This window comes from Nymphalis io, chromosome 16 (assembly GCF_905147045.1).
Source record: "Nymphalis io chromosome 16, ilAglIoxx1.1, whole genome shotgun sequence".
NCBI classification, from domain to species: Eukaryota; Metazoa; Arthropoda; class Insecta; order Lepidoptera; family Nymphalidae; genus Nymphalis; species Nymphalis io.
In genome coordinates, this window is record NC_065903.1 from 324,838 (window position 1) to 350,958 (window position 26,121).

At 32.3% G+C, this 26,121-nt stretch overlaps 1 protein-coding gene across 1 annotated transcript in view; it reads left to right on the forward strand.

Annotated features, from left to right (window-relative positions):
* Positions 1-26,121, forward strand: part of LOC126774100 (frizzled-2) — a 272,688-nt gene that overhangs the window by 94,141 nt on the left and 152,426 nt on the right. The window contains exon 3 of the mRNA XM_050495427.1: positions 15,426-15,460. The gene's annotated coding sequence lies outside the window, so the exon portion shown is untranslated. The remainder of the gene's footprint in view (positions 1-15,425; positions 15,461-26,121) is intronic.

Here is a 26,121-nt window from a genome sequence, read left to right on the forward strand (position 1 = left end):
CGTTGTTGAGTTGTTAATTGATAGCCGAGCCATGATATTGAGCGAATAGCTCCGCAGAATAATGTATTTACAACAATATATATAAAATTTAGCAATTATTTTTCATATTTCGAACAAGCAGGTTTTTAATTACAACGATGCACATGAAGCATCAGTTTTTCACAGTCGTCCAACTAGCGATGTATATATTCTATTCCATTATACCGCGCCCTGAATATAATAATTTCCTCTCTAAATTCATACGGTTTTAATTACAGCACGTAAAGCTACCCTACAGGCGTTTCCTTGATTTATGACGTCCCTGTAAATTATTCCCTTCATCTGATTTACTACATATTTACCTGTAATATTTAATTCATGCGATTATAGCACGTATCTGTGATAAGTTAGGTGCAAAGTTGCATGCAGCAACATCGCGTGCGAGGACCTCCGATTCGGTATTTTATTTTATAATTTGTTGGATGGTCCAATACTGCTACAAACTGTTGTATTATATCTGTACTCATTACATTAAAGTATTATAAAATTAATTGCAACGAAACATTAGTAATAATTTAGATCAGAATTTAAAAAACCATTACAGAATAGCCGATAGTGGAGGCATGGACTGTTGTGTGATTAAACTGTAGGTCAAATCCAGGTGAAAAGCACTTAGTTTTCTTGTGCTTAATTATGTTTATAAATTATAATTTATCTTGTACTCGTTTCGAACGGTGAAGGTAAACATGTTCAGTATACCTAGATGTATCCAATGAAGTTCTGCCATAATATACTGGAGCAGCGTGATGGAATACGCTTTAAGCCTTCTCCTTAATGAAAGACGCTTATAGGCCAGCAGTGGCAAATTTAACTTTGAAGTGAAAGTAAGTTCTTATAAGTTAATAGACGAGAAATAAAAGTTTAACAGATTAAGAGGTAACTAAACTGTCAAAAAAAATTTTTGACAGTTTGGTTTTTTAAAACATGAAAAGCATGGTTAGGTTTTACATATTATCGATAAAATAATAACATACATTATGGCCCTCCTTGCATTCCTCCTTGTACATTCGCTAAAACATTTTAAAGTTCAATTTCATCCCGACTATTAAAAATGATAAAATAAATTTATCAAACATGTATCTAGACATCTTATACATATCTTAGAACTTAAAATGACATTCTAGTTTCCTGTAAAGGGCTTTCAAAGAAAATGTTTCCACAGATGTTAGAAGCCGCAAACACTGGAATCGACACGTTACAACCATAAAGACATAAGGATTGGTGTCCAAGTGAGAACATCGCTTTGATAGCTTTACATAATTATTTTAAATTTATTTAAGATTCAAGTGTTTGTAATAACTTATTTAATTGAAAAGGAAACAAAATAACTGAAGTCAATGGCTGGATTTAATTTATCTAAATTCTAGACTTTATTTTGTAAATGAATGAATTTTTATAACCATACATCTTTATTTATCTTTTAAAAATCTCATAAAAATAATTTACAGTTAGGGCTAAGGGTGGAGCTGGGGTATATTATAGACAGATATTTAAATCAATAACACCATTTGCGGAACTTTGATTTCAATTATTCGACACTGTTTCGGTTGTAACACGTCAATCTTAACCGATAATTAAAGGTACAAATCTGGGCACTGAGTTTGTGCTTATAATAAGTTTTGAGCTCGGCGTAAAACATTGTATAGCAAGCAAAGCGGTCGTATCGAATAAAAATCTGACACATTATATAGCAACCGGCTTTTTTTGAAAAAATCCATTTGAGCTTGTCTTGATTCACACTATATCAGTATAGTCACTTTTGATTCGCGCTATCAAAAACATCATTTTTCCGTCCCCATACCGATAAACGCTGGGTTAGCGCGAACTATATATCGGGTATATGATATTTCGATTACACGAACTAGACACTTTTATACAATGCGTATTGTTATATATATATATATATATATAACAATACGCATTTATATAGGTAGGTAATTGGTATATATATATATAAGTATTTTATTTAAGTATTAGGTTTGATTTCTACGTCATATAGATTTTAACACAATCAAAAAACAAAATGTACATGTGAACGATGCTCGTGATAAAATAAAAAGAATATTAAAGTGAGAGATATAAAGAGTGAAAAAGAAACCAAGTAACAAGTGGAAGTTTGACTTTAAACACCTAAATGTCTTCCATCTCAACGTCTCAAAAAATGAAGAAAAAGTGCTCTCCGCCCTCGTAACGACTTGAGATGCGACGCTGTGTACCTCGTGTGAAGGTTTATGTTCCGTTTTATTGTCAAATAGATGTTCCGTTGCGAACATTTAATTCATCATCAAATATAAAATGTTTTATAGTAAAAGCTTTGATTTTACGGTACACTTTATATTTTTAAAATTAAAAATTATACTGCGTTACTACATAACGAAATTGCTTTTTTTCTTTTTTTGACGTTTAGTTGGTTAGTCGAGAGTAAAATATTCTGCCAATGTATTTTTTTATGAAATAGGTGGATGGTGGACCAACCTTAGAAACTAAGATATTGAGTCCCTTTTGACTGTATTTAATGTGGCTCACTTACCATTCAAACCGGAACAAAAAAATACTAAGTATTGCTGTTTGGCGGTAGTATCTATCTATCTAATGAATGGATGATACCTACTCAAGAGGGCTTGTACAAAGCCTACCAAGTTAAATTCGTTCAAATAAATTTTTATAAGACCTTTTGAATCGTTATTTAAACTTTAATGTAAAGCTATCACCAGTTCGGAATCAGCAAGAAACTGAGTAGTTATTCTTTTTCGTAAATCATTTCCATGTAAGAATTATATCAAATAATTTTTATGTGTTTAGTAAAAATCGATAAGCACTTCGTCATGCACTTTCATCGTCTATATAATTTTATAAAGTATTATATTCCTTATTTACTTTTTACCTACGGAAAGGTTTTAAAACGGAAAGGTTTGATAAATTATTGGTGAGTGGGTGCGGCCCGGACGAACTTGTCCCAATCATCCAAATAAATTTATCTGACGCAAATACTACATATAAAAATATGAATTTGATAAAAAATCATAATCAAAGAGTGCACGGTGCATATCAATAAACTTATGACCTTTTTAAAAACGTAATTTTTTACCGTCTGTCTCTCTGAAAGGATGGAAGCTTGAATAAAAGACGAGACGATACGAGTCCTTTATAAAGGTATCCTGGAACAAAACATGTCATAAACTTACGACAATTGTTCCAGCTTCCACTACTCGTTAAATAACATCCAAAAACATTAAAAATGTTATTTTTGAAAAAAATTAACAATAACGTTTCATGAAAAGTGTATTTTTGTTACAATACGAACAATTAGCATTGTGCCGGTTTTAATTTTGAGGTTCGTTTTAAATGTGAAATACGATTGTGAGTGCTTGTGGGTTGCGGTTTCGGGTTTTATGTGACTGTTTCTGTTCACAGACATTATGTTAATGTAAAATACATACCGCTTACCTGTCAGGGCTCTTAGCATTACGAGCGTTTTTTATTTCTCTTATGGCCTGTATATATCCTAGTTGAACTCGAAAACAAAACGCCAAAATCATCTGTAGTCACAAATGATCCTTAAACGTTCGTCCGGGTCCCATCCACTCACCAATAATAATTTACCAAACCTTTCCGTTCTGGTTATATGAGTGAGCCAGTGTAAATCGAAGGAACATTTGCCTGTCTGCTTTCCTATGTTATGAAAAATAAATAGAAAACTAATTACTGGCTGATAGTACTTTTCATTTAATAAATAGTGTGCTTAAAAAGGTACGTAGTCTCTGTTATTGTTTTTTGTAAGAAAAAACACCTAATGAATATGTTATGAGATGAAATAAAATACAGAAAGCGATACAGACGGTCATTCGCACAAGCTTGTCATTTATTCAGGATGGGGCGCCATAAGTTGCCGCACGTAAAGCGCACACGTAGATGTACACTTTTAACGGTCGTTGTTTTATTTTTATAAAAGTGAACCAACGTTATCTGTATAATAAGGAAATAATAATAATATCTTGTGTTTATCTGTTACTGTGAAAGCGTTACATCGATTATTTTTACTTAACTTATTTATAATATGTATGATATTACGAGTATTGTTGAGGAAGAACGTGTAATGGTTAAATTATTCTATCTTTATTTGTTTGTAGTTAAACTTAATACATGATGTTACATATAAAAAAATAGAAAAAAAAGAGTTGAAATATTGTAAAGCTCAACGAGTACAAATAGGTAGCGAGTAAGAAGCATTGAAATGCATACGCATTAGCTAGTTATGAATAAAACGCATAGACAACGATTAGACTGTGGAGGCGCGCGCTCGTCAATTATTCAACACGCGGCGGACACGCGCGCTGTGCATTACCTTTACACATCGAATCGTAAACAGGTAATACATATATATCTAATCTATTATTAATCTACCAGTACAGTACAGTAACAGCCTGTTAATGTCCCACTGCTGGGCTAAGGCCTCCTCTCCATTTTGAGGAGAAGGTTTGGAGCTTATTCCACCACGCTGCTCCAATGCGGTTTGCTAGAATACACATGTGGCAGAATTTCAACGAAATTATATACATGTAGGTTTCCTCACGACGTTTTCCCTCACCGTCAAGCACGAGATGAATTATAAACACAAATTAAGCACATGAATATTCAGTGGTGCTTGTCCGGGTTTGAACCCACGATCATCGGTTAAGACTCACGCGTTCTAACCACTAGGCCATCTCGGCTCATTAATCTAAAGTTCACATAATAGTTAATTTTACATTGGATTGCTAGTTCTTTTGCAAAAGTACAGCTGTTTGGTTATCCTCTGGGGATACCTTAATATATTGTTATATAAAGCATTATATATACTAATACAAGTTATCTGTGAACTTCGTTATACTAAAATGATATGTATAATTATGTAATAAATAACTATAGTAGAAGGGTTCGTGTATAGGGATGGTTGGATACTCAACGATCAATTATCAAGACAGCACGAGGTCCAGTCATAGATTTTTTTTGAAATGTACATTTTGTATTCGAAAATTAAATTTCATTATACTAGTGTGCAGATAGTTTTATATGTTCTGTGTAGCTCTGTTCCACCGTTATCTGACAGATCTAAAGTCCCTGTTAATATTTCACTGCTTGGCAAAGCTTTGTTATCCTGTAAATGCGAAGGATACGAAGCTTAGCACCACATGAAATGCTATAGTGGATTGGTGGATTAAGATATCTTAAAGATTCTTTAGAGTTCCCAAAGTTGATGGCATATTGACAATGTAAGGGATGGTTATTATTTCTCATATCGCTAGTGGTTATTTGCGGTGGCGACCGCTTATCATCAGGTGTCCCGTTTGCTCGTCCGCCTGCCTATAACTTAAAAAACGCACACAGAGATATTCCCCATAATTGTTGATAAAAGAATAATTTGAACACACATTACCAAATAAAAATAATTAACATAGAAGTCATATTATATACACCAGTAAATATTATATATTTACTGGTGGTAGGGCTTTGTGCAACCTCGTCTGGGTAGGTACCACCCACTCATCAGATATTCTACCGCAAAACAGCAATACTTAATATTGTTGTGTTCCGGTTTGAAGGGTGAGTGAGCCAGTGTAATTACAGGCACAAGGGACATAAAATCTTAGTTCCCAAGGTTGGTGGCGCATTGGCTATAAGCGATGGTTGATATTTCTTACAATGCCAATGTCTAGGGGCGTTTGGTGACCACTTACCATCAGGTGGCCCATATGTTCGTCCACCTTCCTATTCTATAAATATATATATATATATATATATATATATATATTTATTCATTAAGATTGTAACAATAATACTTTTAATAAATTAAATTAATTCGAGCGAAAATAAATCTAAATATCACTTTAATGACTGAAACTGAATACAGTTTTACTACAACATTTAACTTAAAGTTAAAGCTTAGCAGCCGCTAAGATATTTAATGTTAATTTTATATTCATTTCCTACCATTTATTTCATTTATTCATCAAATTACTTTTTTATACGAGCGAGTATGTAATGTAAGAAGGTTGATTACAACATAGTAGATATAAGAATATTACAGGCCAAAGTCAGAGTAATACTTTTAATTAAACACACGGTCACAATAGCAGGTATATTTCGGATTACCCAAGCAATATTTCGTAGCGGCTACGGCGTAGCACAATAGCGTAGCTCGTAGCCACAATACGTGAAAGGCTTGTTTGGAGCGTCGCCAGATCGATGTGAAATGGACGGCTTAGAAAAGGCTTCGTGGACCAAATTCTTTGTTTGGATGATAAATTTATAACAAATAAAGAATACTTTTAGTACGGATTTCTAATCTGAGCTTAGAAAACAAAACAATAACTTAGTTCGATCTTAAGATAATTTGAATAGTTTTAATGAGTCATAATATATTATTATATTATAATTTAACAAGAAATTCAGTTCTTAACCAAGTAGGCTACTAATATCAGATATTCGACATTATCTCAATATTAGATATCGAATATTAGGTACAAAATAAAATAAATTAGGCAACCACTCGATATTCAGACCCCTTTACTATTTATTAAACAACATATTTTTTGTATTTAACAATATAATTACATTGTCGATAATATAAGTTTGATTAAATTTTTAATTATTTGTCGGTAAATGTATTTTATGTTCATATTTAACATTGAAGCTCAACAAAGTAAGTTTATGATCGCGTCGATAACCTCTACGGTATTCAAAGACTGCCCCCGAGGAACCCTTCGATTTTTCGCAATAAAAAGAACTCTACATCCGGACAGGACAAATGGTATCATTATATCAAGTTATAGCAAAGTCCAGAAAAAGGATAATAGATAAAAGATAGATCTTTATATAAGTACAATTATTCATTTACAAATATATTTAGTGTGTTAATAGTAATAGTTATTTTTTATTATGACTTTATTTTCATCGAATAAAGTAGTTTATACAAAAGGTCAAAAGTCAAAAGTAGTGTAATAAATTTCATCAAAATTGGATCAAAAACCTAACTATTAAAAGGTAACAGAGAGATCTTTGAATTTATAATATAACCAGCAAAGTCGCGACCTCGCCAGTGTCGAATTCGGTTTCTGACAAAAATCTTTCAAAACCTTCCATCATAACGTACATAATGCTTACATATAACTATAAATTACAAAATATTTAAATTATTATTTAATGATATTAGATTATTTATAATATAAAAAAGATTGTTTTGGATTTAGTAACTCGCAAATATTATCGCCAATATATCGTCATATTAACTTAAAAAGTTATTTTGAAATCACAGGCAGATACTTCAATTTTTATTTATTTGTATAGATATGCCTGGGTTTAAACAGGCAATCATCGGTTAAGATTTACGTGTTCTAACCACTGAGCCATCTCCGTATTGACTAATAACATTTCAGCTTGAAAAAAATATTTTTTAAATTTCGATTTGACTTTGATCAGCGTCCCAGAAGCTAGAGGTAATAGCCGTTTGTTATTCTCGACAACATGCACTCGGAGCGCGGCCGAAGTGTTTATCTTACTGTTTATCTGTCTACGTGAAATGATTTCGGTAATAGCGCTCCGGAGACGTATTTTCAGCATTTTTATTTCTTTGTCCTTTTAAAATTACTTTACTTATTTGTTACAAATTACTATTTACTAAACTGTTCGTACAGGAAAAAAAATGTGGCTATTATAGTCTTGTAACAGATTTATTATTGTATTTATTGCTTTATATTTTTAAAGTCGGAGCAATAATATTATTTAAAATTAATTGAACAAATCAATACGAATTTTTGCCTTACACACTGAAAACCCCTTAAAAGCTTTTATATTATAAAGTAAAAACCAATAATTAAAATCCAAGACTTTATTCTTAGTGATTTTTTTGTTTTCTTCGTAATATCGAAGATTTATTCAATCAATTATTAACAGACTGTCTTTCTTAGAAATGTTTTGAAAATGTAAATTGTTATTCGTAGATTTTACTTATTGTTTTTAAGAAAGCATCTACAGCAGCAGTAGGTACTTGGTATAGTTGTGTTCCGGTTTGAAGATTGACTCAGCTAGTTAAACTACCCTTTTATTATACATAAAATCTGAGTTCCCAAGGTTGGTGGTGCATCGATGATGTAAGGGGTGGTTACAATATTCCAATATTTATGGTTGGTAGTGGTAGTGGGAGACCACTTACCATCAAGTATTCTATAAAAAAAGACGAATGCTATTTTAATTTTAAAACGTGTCGGCGTGGGTTGTTTGAAATATCTACTCACTTAACCTTTCTAGTCGTGGAAATTACTATTTGTAATAAAACGTTCATAAATTATAACTTTTATAATGAAATTAAGCTTAATGACAGTTGGCGTTCAAAATAAATTAAAAACAAAATATTTCTCAGAACTAATTTCCCGTGGGGTCATGATAATGTTTAGGGTATTTCATTATTAATTTTAGAAAGGCAGACGAGTAAACGATCAACAGGTCAGTGATTAACTCAGACTATAAACATGGTAATACAAAATGTACTGACAACTCCCTGCACAATCTAAAAAGCTACGCCCCTTTCGCCTGTAACTATATTATTACACATCCTTTAAACCAGAATACAAAAATATTAACTATTGCTGTTTGACTTTTTTATAGAATATGTAGGCGGACGAGCATATGAACCACCTGTTGGTAAGTGGTCACCAACGCCCATAGACATTGGCATTGTGAGAAATGTTAACCATCGCTTACATCGCCAATGCGCCACCTATCTTGGGTATTAGATTTTATGTCCCTTGTGCCTCTAATTACACTGGCTTAATCACCTTACAAACCGGAAACATCAATACTAAGTACTGCTGTTTTGCGGCAGAATATCTGATGAGTGGGTGGTACCTACCCAGACGAGCTTGCACAAAGCTCTACCACTAGTAAAGTGACGGAAGCATAAACAATGAGTGGCTAGAATATACCTAGACAAGTATAGATAATGTCCTTAAACTTGTAAAGAAGGTAGCAACAACAATATTTGGCTAAGGTATTTATTTAATCAAAATATACTTTTAAAAGCACTTTTTAATTGTAATTTTACAGGATTAAAATTATTTAAATATTAAACTATCACCGTTTCAAACTATAAAATCTACCGTTAAGAACCAATAATAAACTCAAAAAGTAACTCTTTTTTTCAAATGAAATACATCACTAACTAAATACAATGCAATTTATTTAACTAATATGAAATATGTTTATATCCTGTTATAAATCCTACAAGAGTATTGTGTCCTACATCGAGCTACAATTAATTTGAACTATTCATTGACTCGCTGAATAAACTTCGTCGGTATCCAATCCATTCTATTACATTCGTCTCGATGTAATAAGTCGCTAATGATAGCTTGAATCGAGGCGGGTATTAAAGTCATACCGGGGCATTGTTATTGAGAATTGAAAATACCGTTCAATATTGATGCTTAAGTAGTTTGTGCTGGCTTTGTTTCGCTTTCAAATGAGGCTGTACGAACTTGTAGCGTTTCAAGACATCGTTTGCTCTTTCGATGGTTTTTCTTTTGTGTTGTTTGTTTAAGTTGGAGTGTTTCGATGAATCAATATTATTATTACAGGAATAAATTATAGCTTGTCACTTATTTTTTAGTGAATAATTTACACCTTTAACTGCACGCGGTTGAATTTGAAGACAAGTTGCTAGTAGCTGGAGTTACTATTGTCGCAGCAGAAAATACAAAAATAAATTTACCATCAGATTGTTTAATTTATATAGTGATATAAAAAATGAATCAAGATAAATGGTATCGCGTCTGGTTGAATTAAATTGAAATAACTAAACGGAAAGTTGTAAAGCAAGATAGTTAGTCACAGTAATTGAGGAGATATAAAGTTAAAAATAATTCATGAAATATAAGGATAATTGAAGATATAGCTGGATGAAGGTGTTATGCGGAACATTTCAACTTTTGCAAATTGTTACATCAATGAACCACCGAGATGGCCCAGTGATAAGAACGCGTGAATCTTAACCGATGATCGTGGATTCAAATCCGGGCAAGCACCACTGAATTTTCATCTGCTTAATTTGTGATTTTAATTCATCTCTTGCTATACGGTGAAGGAAAACATGCATGTGTCTAATTTCGCTAAAATTCTGCCACATGTGTATTCCACCAACCCGCATTGGAGCAGCGTGGTGGAATAAGCTCCATACCTTCTCCTTAAAAAGGGAGAGGAGGCCTTAGCCCAGCAGTGGGACATTCACAGGCTGTTACTGTAAGGAACATTACACATTATAAGTCACTATACACATTAACAGCTCTCACGTTTTAAAACTTTAAGAGCTATAAACGTAATGGATGAGTGCCCTTTGTGCACGAATAAGTTATCAACACAAACAGATTAAACTAAATTTTACTTAAAGTCGTCGTGTTGTTTCATGACACCTTTCATTGTGTTAATGAAATTTTTCAATTATTAAGTGTAACCGACACACATTACTTGAAGAATGGTAGGATTTTTAATTTCTTCTTTTAAGCATTTCTTTTAGTTTATTTTATCTAATAATTACTAAGGAGATCGATATATTTAATTCAAGTGTATATTATTACAAAAGCAGTAATAAATCATACTAGAAGGCGAAAACGGGATGTTTTTAAAATATAGAGTATGGTACTATTCTATAAGGAACAAACTCTGAGCTCTGCAATTCACAATATTAAACAATAATTACTACATTGGAACAATACCCGCATCAAAACAGCGTATCATCGTAACTCACTATTCAACATGTTTTCACGAATGAGATACGAAGTGTGTACTTACATAGCACAGCATATTTCTAAATAGTATAAACAAAATCGATATTAGTTACCTAGCGCATTCAATATAAATTAAAATTGTTTTTCACAATATATCATTCTAATGAATATTTCAGAATACAGCGCCGATTCCAAATAACGTGTAACCAAAAAATCGTTTGTGATACGGATAAAACATTGACAGTTAACATTACCCTAATCTATAAAACGTGAACAAAGTTTGTTCTGTTTCAAAATAAAATTACGAATCAAATGTATTTTTATTTTACTCATTTATTTCATTTATATAAAGTAATAAATACACATATTTATATAAAGACATATTTATATAAAGTAATAAATACATAAAGGTCATTAAAGAAAATATCTACTTCATATTACTAAGATTTTGCTAATCGTACTTCTCATTTTCTCTATTAATAAGTAAAAGTTAGAATCACACTTATGCGATTAAGTAAGGCAGATATCTGGTTAGGCGCCGGTTTAAGCACATCTATGACGCAATGTTTGATTTCATTTTCTAATTGAATGTATGGTCGAACACTGAAATAATTATTATTAAATGAATATATTTGACTACAAAATAGCAATCGTAAAATAAATAAATATATTTAATACCTATAATATTTATAGTAATTATGCTAAGTATAATTATAAATTTAATTATTATAAATTAAATAAACATGGTAATAAAAATTTTAAAGTAAAATTTCTTAATTATAATCAAGTTTAATTGAACACATAATTGAAAAGATGGTATAATTTCCCGCAGACGAAAATACCATCAAATGTTGCTCGTGTCCACTACAATTCACGTGCAATAAATACGAGAATTCTAGACGGTACATTGACCTTATCACTCAGACAGTTCTTCAATTGAAAAAAAAAATACAGTTTAAGCGTGTAAAAATGAAAATCTTTCTAAAAGCAATCAATCAGGCGCTCTCCGCTTTGGGACACCGCACGAATATCTAATTTTGTTTGTTAACCCCTCCGCACCCTCCTTACCCCTAGATTTACCCCCCAGGCTACCGCGCAGGCGTCGAACACCCTAAATCCTAGCGGACGTTTTGATGGATCACCCTTAATGACAAGCACTGAAGGGGCGACGTAGGGCTGTGATGGATATCGATGTTTTATGTCGATAGAAATCTCTATTATTGATGAAAATTGACGCGATAACATCTAATGGTAGGGTGGCGAGGTATAACATGTTGAATGTAATTATATTTTATGTTTTATAAAAGCGGAGAAGAAGAGCAAGTGTACACACTGTTGTTTGATGCAATGTGTCACAATGCTTAATAAACAAATAATTTTATATAAAAGATTTTCATTTTATATTTTCACGGCATAGCATATTAAAATACGAAAAATGAATCAATACACAAATAAATCAAGAAAAAGAGTTCTATTACTCAAATGGACACTATCTTCTGACAGCGACAGTAAGCAATGTATAGGAAGCTCTGTCGAACGAGATGACCGTCCATCTTGTGCTCAAAAAGTATTGAAAACCTACAATATAATCTTTTTATCACATAATTACGTCGGATACTGTATAGCGATTATACAAATGTAACAATTGTTTATATTTGTCTTTATGTAATATAAATACAGGAAAAGCAAGTTAACGAGTATTTTTATAAGTCGCGTTAAACGTCTCGACAAAACGTTATATCGATAGCTTCATAGACGTCACTATCGCTCCGGCATACGCCCTCCGCTATATGAACAGCACTCGCTACAATTGTATTAGACATTAGCGATGCTGCTTGCTTTTATTGTGGCTTACCCGACGGCGGAGAGAGGTGTTGTGTGTTTTAATTGTCTTCACTCGACGCTATTGCATTGATTCTATTGAATCCTCATCCAATGGCTCAACTCTATTGTTGTTCTATCTTATGGCGAATATTTTTATTCTATTTTCGTCACCCCTTTTGTTTCTAAGTGCTTTTGTTTAGTTTCGCGTTTAACTTTTCATTTGCTTTGTACAATATTAGCACTTAGTGAGGAAATTATTTACGATTCAATGCACGTTTTTATTGCTTTACGTTTCAGTCTTGGTGATTATTATTATACGGACGTTGACGCCTTTTTTAGATAAATAATTATTTGTTCGGATAGGGTTAATGAAATAAATTACCAAGGTCTAAGAGTAATTAAATGAAAAAAAATAATGGATGGAGTATGGTAATAAAATTTTATACAACAATTAATTTAAAAAATTATCACAATATTCATGTTATAGTATAACTGTATCGACGCGCACGCCGCACTTCAACAATGCAGTACTATACCTACACATAAGCGTTTAAATTCACATACACACATAATATAAATATCTGGAGCGTTATAAGGAGCTTCTTGAAAAAATAAAATAGCTTTTATAAAAATATATATAAGTATATAAATGTATACATACATTTAAACAATGACACTCATTAAAAAAACGTAAAATAAAATCTACTTTAACGGAATTCAAATACAGCACTCAAATAGACAAATTGCCCGGTAGAAAACCTAACATCAAGTACGCTGGGACATTTGAAATACAAAGCAATAATGACACGAGTCACGACATCGACTCATCAATGGAACCATTAGTACAATCGATTCAGGAAAACCGAACGTTTTAATAATGTAGAAAACCTCAAACATTACGTCAGAATTATTATTGTTCCAATTTAATTGGTACCGGAAATATAATATTAAGAATAAACTAAAACTAAACTTGACAATTTACTTTTGATTTATCTTTTATCTCAATAAATAAGAGAAAAAAATAAAATCCAAAAAAAAAGAAAAAGCTGAAGCGAACAAACTTTACAGATATTCGTCTCTTATTCCAAATTATATTATAATTGAAACGCTTGGACCTTAGAGTAATAGTGCAAAAACTTTCAACTTTCAACGTTATTACCTCTACTGGTGACAGGAGGGCTGGTTCATTTTTCGCCCAGAGAATACTAGCATTCTTGCCACCATACCACGTGGTCACGATTTTTACAGAAAATATTTTTAATTTTCTCAATAAATTAATATGTGATATCAATTTTATTGATTAATTATTAATTTATATCTGATAGAAAAAAATATAATATAAAATGTAAAACTTCAATCAATTGCTATACATGTTATTAACTTTGATAATTATCATACAATGAAAAAAAAATGGATTTTGAAATAACAGCATAAGGGTCACATTCGTAGTTTACAAGAAACCTAAGCAGGTTGGGCCAACAAAATAAGATTATATATAAAGATGTATTGAATTAATGATTTACGTTTTTTACAGTTTCGCTGAAATTCATTGAATAAAAAAACTCTCGACCCAAGATAAAATGCACCTGCGTAAATTATTTCGAGACACGGAATAATATAAAAATCCCTACAAGTAATACCAATTTCTATGTTACATAGTTGTATATGTACATGTGTGTTTGTAAACAGGCATATTGTTTGCGTGTATGTGTGTTATCAATAAACGCCATTTCATATACAATGTTGTAACATAGTGACAGAGACGCATCCCCGAACACTACTCGGCACTACGTCGAGGCAGTACTCGGGTAAATTGAAGGCGTGCGAGTGGAAACGTCTAGGGACTTAGACAATTATTCTAAAATCGCCCTCGTGGTATCACCCGACGGGGTCCGTTGGCTTCAGACCAACATCGTCTGCCGTTTGTATCGGATTGACAATTCGAGCCTCAGCTGATGCTCATTTGTGTACCGTTTTTAGTGGTTCGTGGCTATTTAAAACACATTTGAAAAGAAAGCATTAGCAGCTTGCCTTGCCTGCTTGATTATTAATAAAACATATGAAATGATATGTCTAAATTTGAAAAATATTTACGCAAAAATCTACGTATCGTGATGTTAAGACATTCAAGGTCTTAATTTAAGTAAAGTAAGACTTTATTCTTATAGGATTTAATATATAAATTACAATGATAATTTAAGTAATAAATATTTTAAAAAAGTACCAGATTTATATAAATAAAAATCATTTGATAGTGTTCGATATTCAATTTACTATTATCACAAATGGCAGAACATATATAATTAAATTTAAACATAGTGTAGAAAATCATGGCATTAAATTGTACTAATTTAAGCCTTGAGTACATATACATTCACATTGGAAGATTTATTATGACGCGAAGTTGGGCAAAAATAGTTATATATATATATACATATATGTATATACGTGGTTATTGTAAGAAGTGTTTCATTAAACTTAAATTTGTAAAAAATTAAAAAATGACATATCGTTAAATATATTGTACAATACTTAAATTAGTATATAATTATAATATAATACATGTGTACGTATATACATGTTAATGCTAAAAATATCTTTCTTGACGATATTACTGTTTAGATTAATTTGATGCATGATGCTGCTTTAGCGGGAGAGCGAATTCCTATCTCAGAATATCACAGTGTTACCGTTCAACAACAACTATATATATATAAACAATCATCAGAACAAAGTGCTATTACTATTTATACTAACGCAAAATTAAAATGTATGTAATTTATTAATATTCTCCTCTTGTTACAGAATATTAACGTCTCAAAGATATTGTAAAGCCGTCGGTGAGTATGATCTTTGATTAGCGTTTGCTTACAAATGCAAAATACATGCATCTTAACATTCAACGCACTCACACACCGACCTTCATATACATTACCAAAAAAGGTGACGGAAATTCTTAGATGGATTCTAAATCTTACTAATATACATATGTAATGTATTAAATACTTTGACTTTTATTATGATCAGAGTAAAGTTCAAAATGTGACATCAAAATAAAGTATACTTAGCACTGCAGTAAATCGATCGTCGCACGCATTTCGCTGTCATCACAAACGCATGCGCACGCCTCATCCGTAGTACTGTGACAATGGATCGCTTACAATTTTTAGGAGTCATTTTCATTATTTTATCACAATAAACGCGAAAATATATTTAATGTTTAATTAATAAATCACGTCTTAAGTCGCCTAATCTGTAAACTATACTTTTCTGGTGGTAGGGGCTTTGTGCAAGATCGTCTGTGTAGGTACCACCCACTCATCAGATATTCTACCGCAAAACAGCAGTATTTATTATTGTTGTATTCCGGGTGAAGGGTGAATGTGCCACTGTCATTACAGGCACAAGGGACATAAAATCTTATTACCCAAGGTAGGTGGCGCATTGAAGATGTAAGCGATGGTTAACATTTCTTATAATGCCAAGTCTATGCGCGTTGGTGATCACTTAAAGTGGCCCACATGCTCGTTCACCTACCTATACTATAATATATAATATAATAATGCGATTGTACAGTCGCTAATGACATTATGATCAATAATATACTTTTTTCTATATTGGTATATGGTAGACATAGTTTTTTTATAAATTAATCATTTTTTCAAATGTGTCGGTAAGCTTTCAAAAACTTTACATCTTTTAAATATGTCTGATTATTAAAATATTATCCACCATTCAATAAATTGAACAAAAATAATTATTAACATTGATAAATAGATATGTTAAATTTTTTCTCTTCACGATTTTGTTATTAAAAACGATTGTATAGATTAATTGCAACATATAATTAATTTAAAACATGTTCATATCCTATGTAGAGCCATCGAAAATTACTAGAGCATTACAGGAATGTCCCACCTAAGTAATGTACATTCTACACGCGCACTCCAACCAATAGCGTCCGTCGCATCTTACTGCGCGCGCGCACTGAACAAATTTACAACCGGACAACTTGAGTTATTTCCACGTGGGTGGTCACCACCCCGCTACCATTTAGCAACAATGATGCAAGAAAGTAATCACCTTAAAGATGTGAGTAATTGAACACAATTAAAATTTGTTTCTGGAATCTACATAAATAAAGCAGATACTGTTGTTTTAGAATTAAATACTTTGTGTATCTCTAATTGTTGTTACTAAATATATCTATAGAATTAAAATTAAATCGGCAAGATTGAAAATGAGTACATTTGATAGAAGTGAAAGCGTTTTGTGTCAGAAACGTTGCACTCTGACTTATTCTCATCGCGCTCAAATAACTTCAATATACATAGAATTTACATTAAAGTGTATTAGTTTTAGTTGAAGATAAATGAAAGAATTCATTTACTTTGAAAATCGAATGCTAGTTTTTTTTTAATATGTAAAGAATATAACTCTCATGAGGCCAAACTCGATCGTTGACCCTTTTAATCGATACTAAACTAATAATAATAACTAAACCAAAATCGTTTCATTTGAATGGAAAATTATTAGGTTTTTATTAAATTATTCATATAATAATGTGACTACAATAATAATTCATTATTACCATATATTCATATGTTTTATATTCTGTAAAGCATTTCGTTTGTTTGATTTACAAGGAGAAACTGATTTCGCCTAAGATTAAGCTTTTTTAATTTAATTATATTTAATATAGTTAGTGTTTCCAGATTATCTAATAAATAAACAATATTTTTCTATTAAAATTTACAATTTAAATATTTTACACAGTTTCGCTTAGTAATTTCAAAAGGATTCAAATGAAACAGACATTTCCGTGGTACGGCATGTCATGCGAAATGTCGCGCTTGTCTGACTCGGCCATACTCACGACGAGAAAGCAATTAAGACTTTTTAATCGATTGATAATTAACCGAAACTGTTATTTCAGTATTATTTTTTACTGTTTGAAAAAAAAAACTAACGCTCATGCAATTTTTTTACGTTAGATACGATTAATTTTCAATCATTGAAATCGCATTTAACCTTGAAATATCTCTCTCAAAAATCATGAACAAAATTAAAATCGCTTATAAAAGTAATAAATATTTTCTTAAATCCCATAAAAAAACTGTACTCACGTAGCTGTACGTACTGTACCTGTATTGTGATAATCACTGATTAAGTTATCCCACCAGTGTCGCAATGAAATCGCGCAAAAAAGAAGCTAAGCTAAGTAAATAGTTTCATTTAGACACAAGACTTGATGATTTAATAGGAAACTTATAATCATTCTAGTCAATTCCATTTTTAGACAGCCATTTTTATTTGCCAATTTCACGTTAGACAGAGAAGATACAATAAATATTTGAGATTACAAAATTAACACTTGACACTTTCTGGAGCTGAGATGGCCTAGTGGTTAGAACGCGTGAATCTTAACCGATGATCGTGGGTTCAAACCCAGGCAAGCACCACTAAATTTTCATTTGCTTAATTTGTGTTTATAATTCATCTCGTGCTTGAAGGTGAAGGAAAACATCGTGAGGTAACCTGCATGTGTCTAATTTCATTGAAATTATGCCACATGTGAATTAAACCAACCTGCATTGGAGTAGCGTGGTGGAATAAACTCCAAACCTTCTCCTCAAAAGGGAGTAGAGGCCTTAACCCAGCTGTGGGATATTAACAGGCTGTTACTGTATTTTCTGGACCGTAAACGACTATAGACATTATAACAATGACTTTATTATATCTGGTGTTCTGTGCCTGAAAGTGTCAAGCAGAATATAGGAGGAATTTAATTTTAAAACTAAGCCCAGAACAACACAAACATAAGGATATGGTAATTATTAATTCTCAAGGCGTGGTAGATATTTGCATATACATAAGCACATCGCGCCACACCCTTAACATACAGTAGTACTGTTTCTTCTTTATTTGTTATGACGCTGAGAAGTGATACAAGCCCTTACTTATAGAGAGATGTAATTAACATTCAATACAAAGCTATCTGCGTATACTCATTGAAACTCAATGTTCATTCATCGTAGTACCTTGCGCAAGCGCATGAGTAAGACCACGTGTGAAGTGCCTTAATCATAGGCTACTAATTAAACTGAAGTTGCTTTCTTCATTTTATTTTCAATTGCAATTTTTTTTTGTATTTTTTATAATGTTACATAATAGTTATAATAAATTATTATTTAAAATAAAATTAACATTCAATTTACAGTCGCATTTGTTGTTGCCTAGATCCAGTCTCTTTCCAAAAAGCTTTTATATTCATAAAAGCTATTAAATTTACATTGGCCTTATATTCATTTAATACAACTTATAACATTGAAATGTATTTCAATTAATTTTATTTGATTTATATATTTGTTTATAAGTATTAATAAATTTGTAGTTAAACAACAAAAACAAAAAACTTAATAATAATAATAATAATAATATCCTGGGACATTTTTCACACACGGCCATCTGATCCCAAATTAAGCTTATACAAAGCTTGTGCTATGGAAACCAGACAACCGATATACTACATATACTACTTTTCTTTTGTAAATACATACTTATATAGATAATTACACCCAGACTCAGGACAAACAGACATGTTCATGCACACAAATGTCTATCCTGGGTGGGAATCGAACCCACAACCTTCGGCGTAAAAGGTAAGTATCTACCAACTACGCCAACCAGCTCGTCAAACTTATTACCTTAAATCAAAACTAAGATCTATAGATACGGCCTATAAAGCCGTGCGCGTACGCAGCGTGTAATCCGATCCGCATGCTGCAGTGTTCTATGAAAACATTGAGATGTTTTATCTGTTATGTATCTATCTTATCTTTATTGGATCCTTGTAATTGACACCGGCCGTTAACAAACAATACTTATCATATTTTAAAGCTACGGACACTCGTAAGTTTGATCGTATTTATGGCCCCGCACACGTACAAGACATAAGCAACAAGACTCCTTTTTTTAACTCTGGAAAAATATGTTAAGCGTTTCCTCCAAGGTGTCCAAGGCGCCGAGTGCGCATCGAACATCGGAATGCCCACTAAAAAACCAGCAGTACCCTTTCCGTCTCAACGTGGAGCGCCACGGGATCGCCTTCGCATGCTACCGTCACAAGCAACAAAACTACTTATCGAGTATAATTATCATAATTGCCAAAAATAAAGTGTAGCTTAATTAACATCAGACATGACCTGGTTATGGATACGGATATATGAATAATATTTTATCAGTTTTAGATATGTTTTCGTATATTTTTGGATTATCCTTTATATTCAATTATTTTGGATTATCTTATTATTTCAGATAGTTTCAGTTAATGATTTTAGATTAAAAAGGAATTGTAGAATACAAATAATTACAAGACATACACAAAAACAAAATTTTAAATTTAATTTACAATACAATACAATTAATAAACTAAAAATAAAATATTTCGCATATTCGACGATTTAATTACGGTTACGGAGCTCCATAATAGCTGATTTATATGAACTTTGTATAAAATTGTAATAAAATTCCACAAAATATAATAAATTAAGTACAAAATGTAAGATTGTAGATTTCTTCAAATACATGTAAAAGATTTGTAACGAGTGATCGTTCCACACGAACGCCGTCCCAATTCGTATCGTTGTCCCTCGTTAAGTCTATTTGCCTGCTCCGGGCACGAGACACTCAAACAAATAAGATGTTCCCTTTTTCAATAAGGATTGATAAAATGCAGATAGCCATTAGTGAAGCACCTTAAAACATACTATCGATAAGATGATATTAAAATGTGTTTTTTTTTATTGTTTTTTGAATTGTTTGTATAATTAAACAGCTAAACAAATCAAGCAAGCAACGCTGTTCCCAAGTGCTTGTTTGTATTTATAATTCATCTCTTACAATGCGATAAAGGAATACGTACGGAGGAAACATATTCACTTCTCATTTTCTTCCAGAATAGAGGAGGTATCTGCCCAGTATTGAGATATTTGCGGGTTGATACTTAATTTTATATAGATACCTCCTTACTGGTTTTTTAATCATATATTTTACAAATACACTTCTATCCTATGTTCTACCATTTTGTATATTATATATTATTTCTCATCGTCTACTGCACATTTATAAATACGTTAAATGACATTAATGTCACGCTATACGTGGTGTATTATCTTGCTCGCTCACTCACATCACTATTCGCTACCTGCATTCGTCGCCGTGCGTCGCCGTCTGGTCGCTTAACTGTCACTTGTCTTTGTCTCCAATGTAAAAAAAAATAATGGTCTACTGATTGATTTGTTGCGCACTCGGTGGTACTTGTCTCTGGGACATGTGGCTTTTTGATAGTTTTTTTTTTATTGAAAAATGAAGTAACATGCACTTGGTATTCAGTGTGTATGCCATAGCCACAGTTCTGGTAGCAAAAGTATTGACCAAGCACTTTACGTGCGTAGTAATTATGACATAATTGTAAATGTGACTTTTGATATCTATGTTGTATTTCGTTTATTATTAAAACTAACTTCCACCCGCGGCTTCAGCCGTGTGTGCAACGTAGGGGAGAAAAGGTGTTAGGTAACTTATATGTCTAAGGGTGAAGGTTGCTTACCATAGCATATTTTACTGGTGGTAGAGCTTTGTGCAAGCTCGTCTGGGTAGGTACTGGGTGTGTTCCGGTTTGAAGGGTGAGTCAGCCAGTGTAATTACAGGCACAAGGAACATAACATCTTAGTTCCCAAGAATGGTGGCGCATTGATGATGTAAGCGATGGTTAACATTTCTTACAATGCCAATGTCTATGGGCTTTGGTGACCACGTACCATCAGGTGGCCGATATGCTCGTCTGCCTTCCTAATTATAAAAAAAAAACATAGCTGATTGACTTGATATAACGATACATATAAATAAAAAGTTCTTAATTTACTTACATAAGCCAACGACAATGCTTACATACTGTATTAGCACAAGTTTATTCAAATATAAAGACCGTCGCGTATCCCGATAACAATTTCTTCATCCAACTGTTACTTATCGTAACAAAATAATCTACAAATAATATCCTGTATTCTTCGAACCTTATCTCAGTTCTCGGATCATGGGAATACACAGCATTATGGTTGAGGCGACACTTTAGATATTGAAGAAAAAATGTGACGTCGCAAAAAACTTGGGACCAGAATTTTTATCACAAGATTTAAGACGACATACCGGCGACGAAGGTGATAACAGTTCTAGAATATTTACCTTTTGAAAGCTCGTTTTAAAACATTAAACATAGCAATGTTCATTCTAAAATGTATTCGTCTGTCATTTAATTTAGAATAATATCAGTTGCAAATGTAAGAGATATTCAAGTAGACTCATAATATTATAATTTTGTGTCTTCAAAACCAGAGTGAACAGGTTTATTTTAGGCAAGCGTGCTACATCCTGGACCGTGTCGATGCTTAAGATCAGGCAAGTCAACGGTCAAACGCTTGCCTACTGTTTTTTTTTTCGCTGGAAAAACGCATTTACGCGTTTCCCCCACAGGAGGTGGGGGGGTATGTGGGGCTCGCCGGCACTGAAGGCGCCGGAATACCCACTAAAAAACCAGCGGTACCCACTCCGTCTTGTCGAAGGGGCGTCACGGGATCGCTTGCGCATCCTACCGTGACGCACCGACGGTTTTGCCTACTAAGTGTAAAAAAATAATAATAATAATAAAAGGCAAATTGAATCATCAATCAAGGTACCGGTTCGGAATGTAGATTTTTACCGAAAAGAAACAGAAAAAAACTGAATAGTTACTCTTTTTCAAGTTTTTAATTGCAATATCGGTCAAATACAATTTAGTTTATATATATCCTGGTTGAAAATCAACAAGTACGAACTCTTACTTTTTACATTAGAATTTATCACATAAACAATCTTGCGCTGAGTAATATGCCACTTATCAATGTCTTTTTAACAAAAAAATCTTATCAAAATTAAACCTTAACTTGATCAATACGTATATATTTATTTAATGATTTAAATTAATATTTGCTATTTAAATTTAGCATATTAATGTTAACTTATATAACAAAATATCTATCGTAGTATAACAAGATGTAGAATATAGACCTATTGATAGTAGGTAATATCTTCAAATTCACTTTAACTGTTGTATGTCCCCCCGGTATATTTAACGAATCGTTGTTGTACATCGTATTCAATCGTTTCTAGTTAAAAATATGCGTCACATATCAATATACATTTATATATGACGATCTTTTGAATAGGCACATTTCGTAAACAATTCTACCATCAGTAAAAACAATTAATTCTTCATTGAGTATAGTCAACTACTGGCCAATTACCATTACGATTCAAAAATGCTTATAAAAGACTAATAATAAATTACACTTTGATTTCACTTTATTGAACAATTGGTACACACAAAAATAGAAGTGGTTCGCTTCCATTACTTATATAATTCAATATACATAGAGAGTAAATACATTACAGTTTTTGTGGCGCGGTGGTGTAAAGGAGATCCATTTCGAATCACAATGGACTTCAGACAGCCCGTTGGAAACAGGTCAAGAAATCAACGACTCCGAGAGCTCTTGATACGGTAATAAATTAAGAGAAATGGGGAAGAATCGTCCTTTAATATAAACAGCCTCCCTTTACGACTGTAATGGGATTCTTTTGAATGTTAAGATGCGATTTTGTGATTGGATCCCGATGATGCCGATTTCGACTGTACGCAGTGTTTAATTGACTCAAATTTCATCCAATAACAACTTGAGTTGAAAAATAAAATTATAAATTTGAAAAAAAAACGTAGCTAAAGTTTATTTAGTTTATTAAATATTTCCTTCGTCGTCAATATTTTTCGCAGTAAAATATGTTGATAGTTTAATAATGTAAATCTCTTTATATTGCTTATTTTTCGCTCCAACTCGGAACATTATATTTTAAGATTTTTTCTTTGAATTGTTTTATTAAACCTTAAAACCAACGCTCGTTCGATTATGTTGAACTTTGCACAGTTGTTGTGACACATTCGTGATCCTATCTTGCGAAATAAAAAACAATCAAACAGGTATTGCACAATATTTATCTGGTTTATTAACAGTGTGTTTATTTAATATCTAATTTAGTGAATATATACATTATACATATTATATATATATATGAAATTCAATATAAATATAGTGTATATAATAACAAACGTAATCTGCTTAGGTAGTTTAAGTAAATTGTTAAGTAATAGCCTGGATGTTTCACTGCTGGCCTCCTCTTCTTTTGATTAGAAGGGTCTAGGCACATTCCACTGCCGAGCAGTGCTTGACCGGGCCTAACCTAACTACTGGGAAATATCATTTCCAAAATATCAATACTTTTAACAACATTAAATTACACAATCGCTTCTGTACCAACGTTCAATTAAACAATACATACAGCTGTCTTATCCATTTTCAATAGTTGTTAATGGCTGAAGAAATGAAGTTTTTCAGAAATCTTAGATTTTTTTGTTCTTGACATCTCCTTAACGAAACGAGAGCAAATTAACAATCAATCAAGTCGAGCACCTCCTTAAGTGCTTCTACCCTCGGCGTGTACCGGCCCCATTTTCTTGCGATACGTTCAAATTATTGTTCTATGTGAAACGGTATTTTCTTTATCTTCATTCGTTTTTAATATCGGAAACAAACAGATTTCTCAAAGCTTTTAAAATCTGATAGTAAATTATTACAATTTAAAATATTATCTTATGTAATATGTAATTTTATTTACTTTTTTAATTTCCTTTTCACACAAGACTGACGTTGTCAACTACCTAACTCGGTATTACTACTAAAAATAAGATGAAATCAACAAAAATAAGATATCAATAAAAATAAGATGAACATCTAAACTGAAAACCTTAGTTACCCTTACTGGTTCGACTAAGGATCCAATATACATATATGTGTTCGCATAATAAAACTGCAACTAAAAAAGGGATTCAATTCGAGGTTTAAATTTATATAAAGGACTTCACTTGCTGGTAAGGGCGTTGTTCAAGCCCATCTGGGTAGGTACCATCCACTCATCGGATATTTTACCGCCAAACAGCAATAATTAGTATTGTTATATACCGGTTTAAAGGTTTAGTTAGCCAGTGTACTATATATGTCATATTTAACATCTAAGCGTCACGGTGCGTGTCGCATTGACAATATAAGGATAGTTATATTTCTTACAACGCCAATGTATGTGGGCGGTGGTGACTACTTACCATCAGGTGGCCCATTTGGGTGGACCTGTCTATTACATAAAAAGTAAGTATTTTCATTTCCATTTTCTCGTATCGTTTATAAATGAGACCGAACTCATTGAAGCGCGTTACAACTGCTTGTCTCAAGTCAATTTGCCGAAATATATGAGTGCTTCCCTCGACGACAATTGTAGCTTGTTCTAAAACATTTATTTGCAATTATTCGTATAATTTATTATATTACGATCAAGCCTACTTTTAGTTACCATGCATTTTTCCATTCCACATAAAATATTTATAAAGTTATGACCTACTTTTCAAAATCACTTAGCGTGTTTAGGTTCGCGCGTATCGGAACTCATTTCCAATATGAATTATAATCATCGATGTGCTTAAATGATTATATGCAATTGATATGCGTTTCATATGTTTGAAATATTAAAATAATATTTATAAATAGAATATTATTAATAAAATAAAATTTCAATATTCGAAATGTAATTTTATTTCATGCATCGTGTGATAAAGTCTTGAGACATTATGCGCCGGTCCAGGTCGTATGTTTTCAATTGTATATTCAGATATGTGCGAGCCCCCGCATGTATCGCTACGGGATAGTTGTCGTGTGGCCCAATTGACACACTTACACATATTCTTATCAAAAATCCAAAGTTCAAAATCAGAATATATTTTATACAAGTAGGCTCATACAAGCAGGTTTGAATCATTTTAAAAGTCAGTGTCATGCGGCAAGGTGAGCTTTGTGTACGAAATTCGAACGTCTGTTTTAAATGCAGTGAAAAAGTTACAGAAAAAAGAGACATATGATCTCTTTTCTGTGCTTAGATATCTTACGTGTAATTTATTTGACTACTTTATTAAAGTAAACTAAATGCTTCAATTTAGGATTTTTAAGCCTATAATATATCGATAACACTTCTTGTACTTATAATATATTAGCATTATATTCCTAATCAATCTATTAAAATATTTGTATATTTATACTGCCTCGTTAGCCGAAGAAGCCGAAGATTCTAAGGTGCTGGATTCAAGCCTCAGGTCAGACCTATAAAAAGTTATAGGATTTTCTGGCAAAAATTCTCAATTGCAGCCTGGAGTCCGGAAGTTAGAAGTGTGTACATTCCCGTGCCTCAGAAATTATTTTAAGGCGTTGGTCATGCACTCTTTTCAGTCGTGTCGGACTGCCGTGCTATCGGATAATGAGATTGAGGGAATAGAGAATGCATCTATGTTTAAGCAAACACTTGC